We start from the raw sequence: 12,281 nt of genomic DNA, 5'->3' as shown, positions 1-12,281 counted from the left end.
TATATCCTTACTAGAGGAAAAGGAACAGGAATTGTGCCAGGCAAGGTCCTCATTAGTTTGGGGCTGATGGTGCAGAATCTGCAGGTAGCAGATTCTGAGTGCCTACAAATGTCTGGGGCAGGGGCTGGAATAAGCAGGAAACAGTTCATCAGAATGTGATTTGATCCAATTTGACTAGAGTCAATAAGAGAAAAGAAGGAATCAGGAACAGTTTCATGGAGGAGTGAGAATTGGAAAAGAACTTGAGAAATCAATGCTAAGTAGGGAAAATGAAATTTACTGGTCAGGGTTGGCAAGGTCACTTCTGGAGCCCTTCTCAGGATTAGGAATATGTAGCAATTCATCAAAATCTTGGCTCAGTGACAAAGTTAAATATTTTCTTTTTTTTTTTTTAAATTTTTTTATGTTTATTTATTTTTGAGACAGGGAGAGACAGAGCATGAACGGGGGAGGGGCAGAGAGAGAGGGAGACACAGAATCTGAAACAGGCTCTAGGCTCTGAGCTGTCAGCACAGAGCCCGACGCGGGGCTCGAACTCACGGACCGCAAGATCCTAGGGACTTGCCAGGTGTCCCTAGGCAAGTTATTATTTTTTTAAGTTTATTTATTTATTTTGAGGGGGAGAGAGACAGAGACAGCGCGCCAGCATGTGTGTGCACCGCGTGAGTGGGGGAGGGGCACAGAGAGAGAGAGAGAGAGAGACATAATCCCAAGTAGGGCTTGTGCTATCAGTACAGAGCCTGATGTGAGGCTCGAACTCACAAACTCTGACATCATGACCTGAGCCAAAGTCAGACACTTAATTTATTGAGCCACCCATGCACCCCCTAGGCAAGTTACTTCTTAATTAAGCTTTTAATGTGAGATAATTATAGAGTTGCATGCGGTTGTAAGGAATAATACAGAGAAATCTTACTCTTTACCCAGTTTGTCCCATTGGTAATATCTTGCAAAACTATAGCATAATATCAAAACGAGGATATTGACATTGATACAGTCAAGATAAGGAACATTTCCATCACCAGAAGGATCCTTCATGTTGCCCTTTTATAGCCACCTTAATTTCATTCCCACCCCTATCTTTTCCTTAGCCCTGGAAAGCAGTAATCTGTTCTCTATTTCTATAATTTTGTCATTTCAAGAAATTATATAAATAGAACCATACATTATGTAACCTTTTGGATTAGGTTTTTTTCACTCAGCATAGTTCTCTGGAGATTCATCTAGGTTGTTGCATGCATCCATAGTTCCTTTTTGCTCAGTAGTATTTCATGGTATGGATCTGTTGAAAGGCATCTGGGTTGTGTTAATTTTTTACTGTTATGCATAAAGCCACTATAAACATTTGTATACAGTTTTCCTGTGATTATAAATCTTTATTTCTCTGGGAGAAATGCCCAGGAGTGCAACTACGGGGTCTTATGATAGTTACATGTTTAGTTTTTAAAGAAACTGTCATATTATTTTCCAAAGTTGTTATACCATTTTGCATTCCCAGCAGCAATGTATGAGTAATCCATTTTCTTCAAATCTTCAGTATTGCTTGGTATTGTATTTTTTATTTTAGCAGTGTGAGTTGGGTGAGGTGGTATCTCATTATGATTTTATTTTGCACTTCCCTAATGGCTAACGATGCTGAATATCTTTTCATGTGTTGTTTGACATCTGTATATCTTCCTTGTGCAAATGTCTCTTTTGTCCACGGATTCTTTGCTTTTGTATTGCTTGCTATTTATATTGTTTCCTACTTAGGGGCGCCTGGCTGGCTTAGTTGGAAGAGCATGCTACTCTTGATCTTGGAGTCGTGAGTTCAAGCCCTATGTTGGGTGTAGAGATTACTTAGATAAATAACAAAAAAAGATTGTTTCCTATTTACTGTTTAGTTTGTTGTTCTTATTGTTGTCTCTGTTGTTTAAAGTACGAAGAGCTGGCATTGTTTTTCTGTTTGTTTTGTCAATAGATGTCTTGGATGAGTCATTCAAGGAATATCACGTAGTCCAACCTGATGTAACCTATCCCTTTGTGTACTGAGGCAAACACTGGTGGCGCTTAACTGAGGCCTTATTTCCAGACCAGATCATGCAGATTTGAACAAAGGTGGCAAGAGTAAGAACCTCGACTGAATTTTCATTAGTGTCTTCAGTAGAACTGCAGACACTATATATATATACTTGTCCTTTGTCAGATATGTGGTTTGCAAATACATTCTTCCAGTCTGTAGTATCTTTTTATCCTCTCAACAGGTCTTTCACAGTTTATTTCATCAGTTTATTTTTTTTCATGTTTATTTATTTTTTTAGAGAGATAGAGCAAGCAGGGAGGGGCAGAGAGAGAGGGAGACAGAGAATTCAAAGCAGGCTCCACGATGTCATCCTGGAATCTGATGCGGGGCTCAAACCCACGAACCATGATATCATGACCTGAGCCAGAGTCAGATGCCTAACCAACTGGGCCACCCAGGCACTCCTCATCAGTTTATTTTTATGGATAATCCTTTTGGTTTCAAGTCTGAAAATTCTTTGCCCAGTCCTATATCCCAAAGATTTTCTGCTATAGTTTTCCCTGAGAGTTTTGTAGTTTTACCATTTATTTACATTCAAGTCCATGATCCACTTTGAGTTATTTCATTATGTAATGTGAGACTTAGGTCAAGGTTCATTCTTCTGTCTACGGGCATCCAGTTACTCTAGTTGATTCAAAAGGTTACTTTCTTATATTGATTTGCTTTTGTAATTCAGCTGTTCTTTGTTACCTTGGAGTAAGCAATGGTTGCCTAGATATCACATCAAAAGCACAAACCACAAAAGAAAAAATATATATGAATTGGACTTCATCAAAATTAAAACATTTTGTGCTTCATAGGGCATAATTCTAGGTTTATACCTAAGTATTTTTTTCTTGAGTGATTTAAATGGTATTGTATTAAATTTTTTTTTAATGTTTATTTTTGAGAGAGAGAGAGAGAGAGAGAGTGAGCAGGGGAGGGGTAGAGAGAGAGGGAGACACAGAATTCGAAGCAGGTTCCAGGCTCTGAGCTGTCAGCACAGAGCCCAGTGTGGGGCTTGGACCCACAAACTGTGAGATCATGACCTGAGCTGAAGTCGGAAGCTTAACTGACTGAGCCACCCAGGCACCCACAAATGGTATTGTATTTTAATTTCAGTGTCTACATGGCCATTGCTAGTATATAAAAATGCAGTTTATTTTTATATGGTTATCTTATATCTTAAGATCTTAAGGTCTTGCTGACCTCCCATATTGTTTCTTAGATTTTGTTTGGTAGATTTTTTTTTTTTTTTTATGCAGACAATCATGTAATCTTGTCATCTGAATATAGGACAGTTTTCTTTCTTCCTTTCCAATTGAAATGCTTTTATTTTTTTTAATGTTTATTTTTGAGAGAGAGAGAGAAAGAGTGAGAGAGAGGGAGGGAGGGTGGGGGAGGGGCAGAGAGGGAGACAGAGGATCTGAAGTGGGCTCTGCGATGACAGCAGAGAGCCGGATGCAGAGCTTGAGATCTGCGAACCCTGAGATCATGACCTGAGCCAAAGTCGGACATTTAACCGACTGAGCCACCCAGACGTCCCTGGAATGCCTTTTATTTCCCTTACTTGCCTTAGAGTAATTCTAGGACTTCCAGCATTCTGATGTCTCAAATATTTCCTCTCTATATATTTGGAACATCAGGCAGTGATTGTCTTAGTCCATTTGGACTGCTAATACAAAATACCACAGAGTGGGTGGCTTCTGAACAACAGAAATTTATTTCTCATAGTTCTGGAGAATGGAAGTCCAAGATCAGGGTGCCAGCTTTGTCAAGTTCTCATGAAGATCCTCTTCTTGGGTGCAGATTACTGACTTCTCAGTCTATCTCACATGGTGGAAGAGCTCACATGGCTAGGGAGCTCTGAGGGGTCTTTTTTTTTAAGTTTACTTATTTATTTTGAGAGAGTTAGGGAGAGAAAGAGTGGGGAATGGGCAGAGAGACAGGGAGAGAGAGAGGATCCCAAGCAGGCTTCTTGCTGTCAGCAGAGAGCCCAACATGGGGCTCAGACTCACCAACCCTGAGATCATGACCTGAGCCTAAGAGTCAGAGGCTCCACTGACTGAGCCGCCCAGGCACCGCTGTGGGGTCTTTTTTTAAAAAGGCACTAATTCCATTCATAGGAGCTATGACTTCACGACCCAATCACCTCCCCAACCCCCCACCTCCTAATACCATTACCATGTGCCTTAGGTTTTCAACATATGAATTTGTAGGGACACAACTTTCAGCCCATAGTAGTAATATAATTTTTGCTTCAACTGTCAAACATAATCATGAGGAATGTACATGACAAACATACCACAAACACTAAATCAAACAAAATCAAGAGGAGAAATAAAGCCTAATGTTATTTACCTGTATTTTTACTTAGCATGTTCTTTTTTCTTTCCTGATGTTCCAAGGTTCCTTCTTCTATAATTTCTTTTCTGTTTAGAGAACTCCTTTAGCCATTCTTTTAGCAGAGGCCTGATGACTACATAGTCACCTAGTTTTTCTTCATCTGACAATATCTTGATTTCCTCTTCAACTCTGGAAGATATTTTCACTGAGTATGGAATTCTGAGTTGCCACTTCTTTCATCATTAGAAAAATATTGTGCCACTTTCTTCTGGCCTTCATGGTTTCTGATAAGAAATTCACTGATATTTAGGGGTGCTTGTGTGGCTCAGTGAGTAGACATGTGACTCAATCTCAGGGTTGTGAGTTTGAGCCCCATGTTGGGTGTAGAGTTTACTTAAAATAAATAAATAAAATTACAAAAAAAAAAAAAAAAGAAATTCACTGTCATTTGAATTATTTTTCCTGAACAGGTAATGTGTCATCTCTGTCATTTTAGTGTTGGCTCTGTCGATTGTCTTTTTTTCATTCAGTTTGAGTTCTTGACTCTTGGTGACTCTCACTTGAGACCTGGACATTTTCATATTATGTCTTTGAATATGATTCTGGGTCTTATGGCTTCCTTTGACACCACTCCAATAGGAGAAGGGGGCAGTGTCATCTTATTACTGTCAGGGGGAGATAGAAATCCAGGTTCTTCACTTGGTTTCCATTGATATCTGAATGTGGGGACTCCCTGTTATGCTGGTGGGAGGTTTGAGTTCCATATCTCCACGTGGTCTCCACTGATGCCATGGGGTAGGAGTCCTTGCTACCCCTAGATGGGATGAAAGCCCTAGCTCCCTACTTGGCTTTCTTTTCTGCTACCTCAAAGGGGTGTTAGGGCACCTTGTTATAGGCTGTAAGAGTGAAAGTCTAGACAGGCTCCCCAGTCAGCCTTTGCTGGTGTGGATGTGGGTGCTGGGCCATAGTTTTGTTTTTTGTTTTGTGTTTTTTCCTGTGTTATTTGGCTGGAGTAAAGTGGTATTGTGTAAAAATGTTTTGTCTTGCTAGGTGGCCCTTTTTCTGCTTCTTTGGCTAAAAGATTGGGGCTTTTGTTGGGGCTTTTTGGTTTGTACCCATTATTTTCAAGGTTACCAGGGACTTCAGATCCAAATCTGATACATGAGACAAAAAGAAATCCCAGGGATCTGCTACCATGTTGTTCCTGGGGTCCTGGGGTTCCTTGCTGGTTAATCTTCTCTCTACCATTCAGATTCTTATGTTTGTTTTTATACAGTGTTTAGGGGTTTTAGTTGTAATGAGTAGGAGGAATAGGGAAGTTTGTCTACTCCACCTTCCTGTAAACCCAGTTATTTTTTTGAGCTAATGTCTCTCAATTTTACTTTCTCTGATATTAGATTTAGGTTATGTTAGTTTAGCTGTAGTTCCACAGAAGTGATGCTGAGTTCTTTTCCGTGCATCATAGCAGAAGGCTCATGCTGTCAATTAATATCATTACCAGTGATGTTATTTTCCCTTGCTTTTGTTCACTTGCTTAAGGTGATGTTTGCCAGATTCCTCCACTCTGAAGTTACTTTTTTGTAGTATTTTGTAGGGACATACTTTGAGACCGTATAAATATCCTCTTACTCTTCAAACTTTCACCTGCTAGTTTTTGCCACATACAGTGGTGATACTTGTCTGAATCAATTATTATGATGATTTTCCAATGATGATTTTCTAATCTTATCATTCCTTCCTCATTTATTAATTTACATTTAACCAAAAGAAGAGCTCTCCCTTCTCCACCATTCATTCACTAATTCATTCATTTATCTTTATCTATTCATATCAGCTTATACAGTCTTATAAATAATAATTCTTTACTATCAGTATTTATTTTGATGCTCAAATTGTCCCAGATTCGGCCAGTGGAATCCCCCTTTAGTTATTCTTAAGTCTCTGTGACATGTCTTCATCAAAAGACAAGATTGGGGCATCTGACTGGTAGAGCATGCAACTCTTGATCTTGGGGTTGGGAGTTGAAGTCCCACATTGGGCAAAAGATTACTTTTAAAAAAGCTAAAAAATTAGGGCACCTGGGTGGCTCAGATGGTTAGGTGTCCAACTTTGGCTCAGGTCATGATGTCACAGTTTGTGGGTTTGAGCCCAGCATTGAGCTCTGTGCCCAGAGCCTGGAGCCTGCTTCAGATTCTGTGTCTCCCTCTCTCTCTGCCCCTCCCCCACTTATACTCTGTCTTTCTCTCTCTCTCTCTCTCTCTCTCTGAAAAATAAACATTAAAATTTTTAAAAAGATAAAAAATTAAAAAAAAATAAAAAAATAAAAACTAAAAAATTAAATTAAAAAGAACCCCAAAGACAACATGATCACCTACACAGAAAATTCTAGAGAATCTATAAAAAAGCTACTAGAACTGTGAGAATAACAGTGTTGTAGGACACAGATTAATATATACTAATCACATTTCTTTTATTTATGTTTATTTATTTTAAGACACAGAGAGAGCGGTAGGGGCAGAGAGAAAGGGAGCAGGAGAATAGAGAATCCCAAACAGGCTCTACGCTGAGAGTGCATGCCAGACACAGGGCTTGGACCCACTAACCATGAGATCTTGACCAGAGCCGAAACCAAGAGTTGGACACTTAACTGACTGATCCACCCAGGTGCTCCCATATTTTTATGTAATAGCAACAAGTAACTGGAAATTAAAGTGTTAAAAATGCCATTTACAAGAGAAAAAATAACATGAAATACTTAGGGATAAATCTAACAGATTTGTATTTTGAAACTACAGTTGATGACAGAAATTAAGGAAGACTTAAATGAATGGAGAAACCTTGTTTATGTGTTGAAGAGTCACTATTGTTAAACTATTAATTCTTCCCAAATTTGGGGATAGAAACTGGTCAGCTGATTCTAAAATGTATATGAAAAAACAAAGGCTCTCGAATAGCCAAAACAACTGTGAAAAAGAACATAGTTGGACGATTTTACTATCTAATTGTAACATTTATTCTGAAGCTGTAATAATCAAAACTGTGTGGTATTGGGGTGCCTGGAAGACTCAGTCGGTTAAGCTTCCAACTTCAGCTCAGGTCATGATCTCACTGTTTGTGGGTTCAAGCCCCATGTCGGGCTCTGCGCTGACGGCTTGGAGCCTGGAGTCTGCTTCAGATTCTGTGTCTCCCTCTCTCTCTGACCCTCCCCTGCTCATACTCTGTCTCTCTCTCAAAAAAATAAATGAACATTAAAAAAAATAAGACTGTGTGGTATTGGTATAAATATATATATCAATGGAAAAAATTGAGTCCAGATACAGACTCACATATACATGGTCAATTCATTGTCAACAAAGATTCTAAGACGATTCAATGGAGAAAGGATAATCTTTTCAGAAAATGGTTGTGGGAACAATTGGACATCCATATGTAAAAAAAAAAAAAAAAATGAACCTTGACACTGCCTTGCAACAGATTATAAAAAGTAACTTAAAAAGGATCACAGACCTAAATCCTTAAAACCTAAGATATAACTTCTATAAGAAAACACAGGAGAAAAATCTTTGTGACATTAAGAAGATATCATAAAGAGGACACAAAAATGCAACTTGGTAGCAAAAGACCTCCAAGTAATTCCATTAAAAATGAGTAGGGTTGGGGCGCCTGAGTGGTTAAATGTCTGATGCCTCACCAACTGCGCCAGCCAGGTGCCCTTCCAGTAGCATTTCTGGTTGAATTGGGGATAAGTGCCAGAGCCAAACTCTAACATGACATGGATCAAGGCATAGTAGGTCACCTGTAAGGAGTTTCCACTGAAGCAAGCATGCTTTGAAGTCTTGGATTGCCTCTACACCCAACTAGTCAAATTGACAATCCTTGTGTCTTTTTTTTCCAGGGGAAGGGCAGATTGTTTTTATCACCAAGTTTGAGTGAAGATTGAGTTTCTAAGTTCAGTCAATATTATAACTAGAGTGTGCTGAAATATACTAGCCAGAGTTTTTCCCTTTAAAAAAAACATTTTTTACAGAAATGTCTAATATATTTAAAACTATGTAAAAATAGGGGTGCCTAGATGCCTGAGTGAGTTAAGCATCTGACTCTTGATTTCGGCTCTTGATATCATGGTTTGTGAGTTTGAGCCCCACATACAGCTCTGCACTGACAGTGCAGGGCCTGCTCCAGATTCTCTCTCTATTCCTCTCTCTCTGTCCCTCCCCTGCTCGTGCTCTCTCTTTCTCTCAAAACAAATAAACAAACTTAAAAAATTATGAAAGATAAAAAAACATTGGAAAAAAATTTAATAGTATGTAAAATGGTATAATAAACTCCCAGGTACCCATAATTATACTTGCAGAACATTCTATCATTCTTGTTTCATCTTTTCACTTTTTTCTGAATCTTTTTATTTATTTATTTATTTATTTATTTATTTTTTGAGAGAGAGAGACAGAGAAGAGTGAGCAGGGGAGGGGCAGAGAGAGAGAGGGAGAGAGAGAATCTCAAGCAGTCTCCATACTGTCATCACGGAGTCCAATGCAGGGCTTGAATTCACGAACCATGAGATCATGACCTGAGCCAAAACCAAGAGTCGGACACTTAACCGACTGAGCCACCCAGGTGCCCCTGAATCATTTTAACACAAATCCTAGGTTACATAATATCTCCTGTAAATATTTCAGTATATATCTCTAACAAATAAGGCCTTAAAAATGATCACACAAATTCTTTCATAGAACAAAGACACTTACAAATTAGTTTGTGAGGCCAACATTACCTTGATATGAAAATCTGAAAAGGACATTGCAAGGAAAGAAAAATACAGACTGATATTCCAAGCTCACCAGTCTGCCTATTCCTTGAGAGAGTAGCCTGGTATTTTATCAGTAGCAATAATCAGAACAGCAATGTCAGCCTGATATGTTCCTGTAATGATGTTTTCTATGAGGATCTTGTGACCTGGGTTATTAAATAAAGTTCAAAATTTCATGAGAGAGATATTGATGATGGTGTCGTGTTCATGCTCAGCCTTCAGCGTCTACACCAAGGTGTCTCCACATCACCAGCCTCCTTCTCTGACTCTCAATGGTTCCTTTCTTTCATCACATTTGTAATTGAAGAGATGGTCACCATATCTAAATCTACCTTCCTGATGACTTTGATATTGATGTGGTTCTTCTAATTTCCCACTTGTTTATTGGATGGCAAACCCATGGCAAAAAACCACTCCTCTTCTGTCATGAATTGGCTCAGTTACCTCCTCTGAAAACTCTTCTGATAAGTCTGTTGGCAGTTACTGATGCCTCCTCTCAGCTTCCCAAATACAAACTTCTTATACTGTACTCGTCATGTTATGCTGTGATTATTTAATCTGATGTTCCCTTATTAGACTATATACCCAGTGTTTGGCACATTGCTTGGCATACAGCAATTAGCTCAGTAAATATTTGCTGAATGAATAATAAGAATACAAAGCTAGAGGGGCGCCTGTTGGTTAAACCTCTGACTTCAGCTAAGGTCATGATCTCGCAGTTCAAGAGTTTGAGCCCCGCATCGGGCTCTGTGCTGACAGCTCAGAACCTGGAGCCTGCTTCAGATTCTGTGTCTCCCTCTCTCTCTACCCTTTTCCTGCTCATGCTCTGTCTCTCTCCCTCTTTCTCAAAAATAAATAAGCATTAAAAAAATAAATTAAGCATAGTAAGAGATTAACAACAACGATAATGATAAAATAGGACAATTATAACAATATACTGTAAAAAAAGTTATATGAATTTGGTCTCTCTCTAAATACTATACTGTCCTCACCCTCTTGTGATGATGTGAGATGACAAAATGCCTATCTAATGAGATGAAGTGAGGTGAATGATGTAGGCATTGTGAAGTATGTAGTTAGGCTACTATTAACCTTCTGAGAATGTGTTGGGAAGATCATTGGCTTCTGGATTGCAGTTGACCTTGGGTAACAAAAACAACAAAGTGAAACCATGGACAAAGTGGGACTATTGTATAATCGTTTTTTGAATTATAAAGAGTAAATAATAGATACTTAATCAAACCTCAAACACACCGGACGTGTTAAAGCAATAAATAAGAGTCCTTTAAAAAGATGCTGACAAAGGGAACCTGGGTGGCTCAGTTGAGCATCTGACTCTTGATTTCCACTTAGGTCATGATCTCTCTGTGAGTTTGAGCCCCGCACTGGGCTCCATGCTGATGGTGTGGAGCCTGCTTGAGATTCTCTCTCTCCCTCTTTCTTTCTGTTCCTCCACTGCTTGTGCTCTCTCTCTCAAAAAAAAAATAAATGATGCTGCCTATTTAGACTTCTTTAGTGTATAGTGGTGCCTATATCCCCTTGGCCTTACCTGTACTAAGCTTAATCTTTGGTAATTAGGTAAGTGAAAAATAGTATCTCAATTTAAAAGAAAGTATTTACTTGCTTTTAAGTGAGGTTGAGAATCTTTTCATATATTTATCAACCTTTGATATTTATTTTTCTTTGTTGTTGGTTTTTTTAAAAATTTTTTTTTTAACGTTTATTTATTTTTGAGACAGAGAGAGACAGAGCATGAATGGAGGAGGGGCAGAGAGAGAGGGAGACATAGAATCGGAAGCAGGCTCCAGGCTCTGAGCCATCAGCCCAGAGCCCGATGCGGGGCTCAAACTCACGGACCGCGCGATCGTGACCTGAGCTGAAGTCGGACACCCAACCAACTGAGCCACCCAGGCGCCCCTCTTTGTTGTTGTTTTTTAAAGATTTTATTTTATTTTTATTATTTTTTTTTACATTTATTTATTTTTGATAGAGAGAGACACAAGTCGGGGAGGGGCAGAGAGAGAGGGAGACACAGAATCCGAAGCAGGCTCCAGGCTCCGAGCTATCAGCACAGAGCCCAACACGGGGCTCAAACTCACAAACTGCGAGATCATGACCTGAGCCAAAGTGGGACGCTTAACCGACTGAGCCACCCAGGTGCTCCCCTAAAGATTTTATTTTTAAGTAATCTCTATATCCAATGTGGTGCTTGAACTCACAACCCCAAGGTCAAGAGTTGCATGCTCTACTGAGTAAGCCAACCAGTCTCCCCTTCTTTTTCTTTTTTAATTACTTCTTTTTAAAGTGTATTCATGTATTTTGAGAGACAGAGAGTGTGTGTGTGAGTGAGCACAGGAGGCACAGATAGAGAGGTAGAGAGAGAGAATCTCAAGCAGGCTCCACACTGTCAGCATGGAGCCTGATGTGGGGCTCGATCTCATGACCCACGAGAACATGACCTGAGCTGAAATCAAGAGTCGGATGCTTAACTGACTGAGCCACCCAGACTCTCCTTTAATTGCTATTTTTAAAATTATAGATGTATATTTTTAGGTGGGCTGCACGCTAGGTGTGGAAGCTTGAACCAAGGGTTGAACCAACATGGGGCTTGAACCTAGTCCCTGAGATCAAGACCTACATTGAGATCTAGAGACAGATGCTTACTGACTGAACCACCCAGACGCCCCATTAATTATTTTTTTAATTGTGTGTGTGTGCATGTGTAAGTAGGATCTATACCCAGTGTGAAGCTTGAACTCAGGACCCTGAGATCAAGAGTTGCATGCTCTATGGATTGAGACAATAAGGCACTCCTTTTTGTTGTTTTTTGCAAAGCCACATCTCCAGTGCTAGAACCATGCCTTGCAAATATTAAGCGTTCAGCAAACACTTACTGAACAAATGAATGAATTGTGTGTTTTCTTCTTTGTCTCTTCTCCTATTAGGCTGTTACTTTCTAAAATTTGGTACATAAATGCTCCTTGTATATTAAAGAAATTGGCTTCTTTTTGTGACTTATGGTGATTTTTAGGTTAGGTTATATTGTTTTTGTTATATTTATCAGCATTTTTATTTTCTGACTTC

The sequence above is a fragment of the Panthera uncia genome, assembly GCF_023721935.1.
Source record: "Panthera uncia isolate 11264 chromosome B3 unlocalized genomic scaffold, Puncia_PCG_1.0 HiC_scaffold_1, whole genome shotgun sequence".
Taxonomy (NCBI): domain Eukaryota; kingdom Metazoa; phylum Chordata; class Mammalia; order Carnivora; family Felidae; genus Panthera; species Panthera uncia.
The sequence above is the reverse complement of the archived record's forward strand: the minus strand, read 5'-3'. Positions refer to the sequence as shown.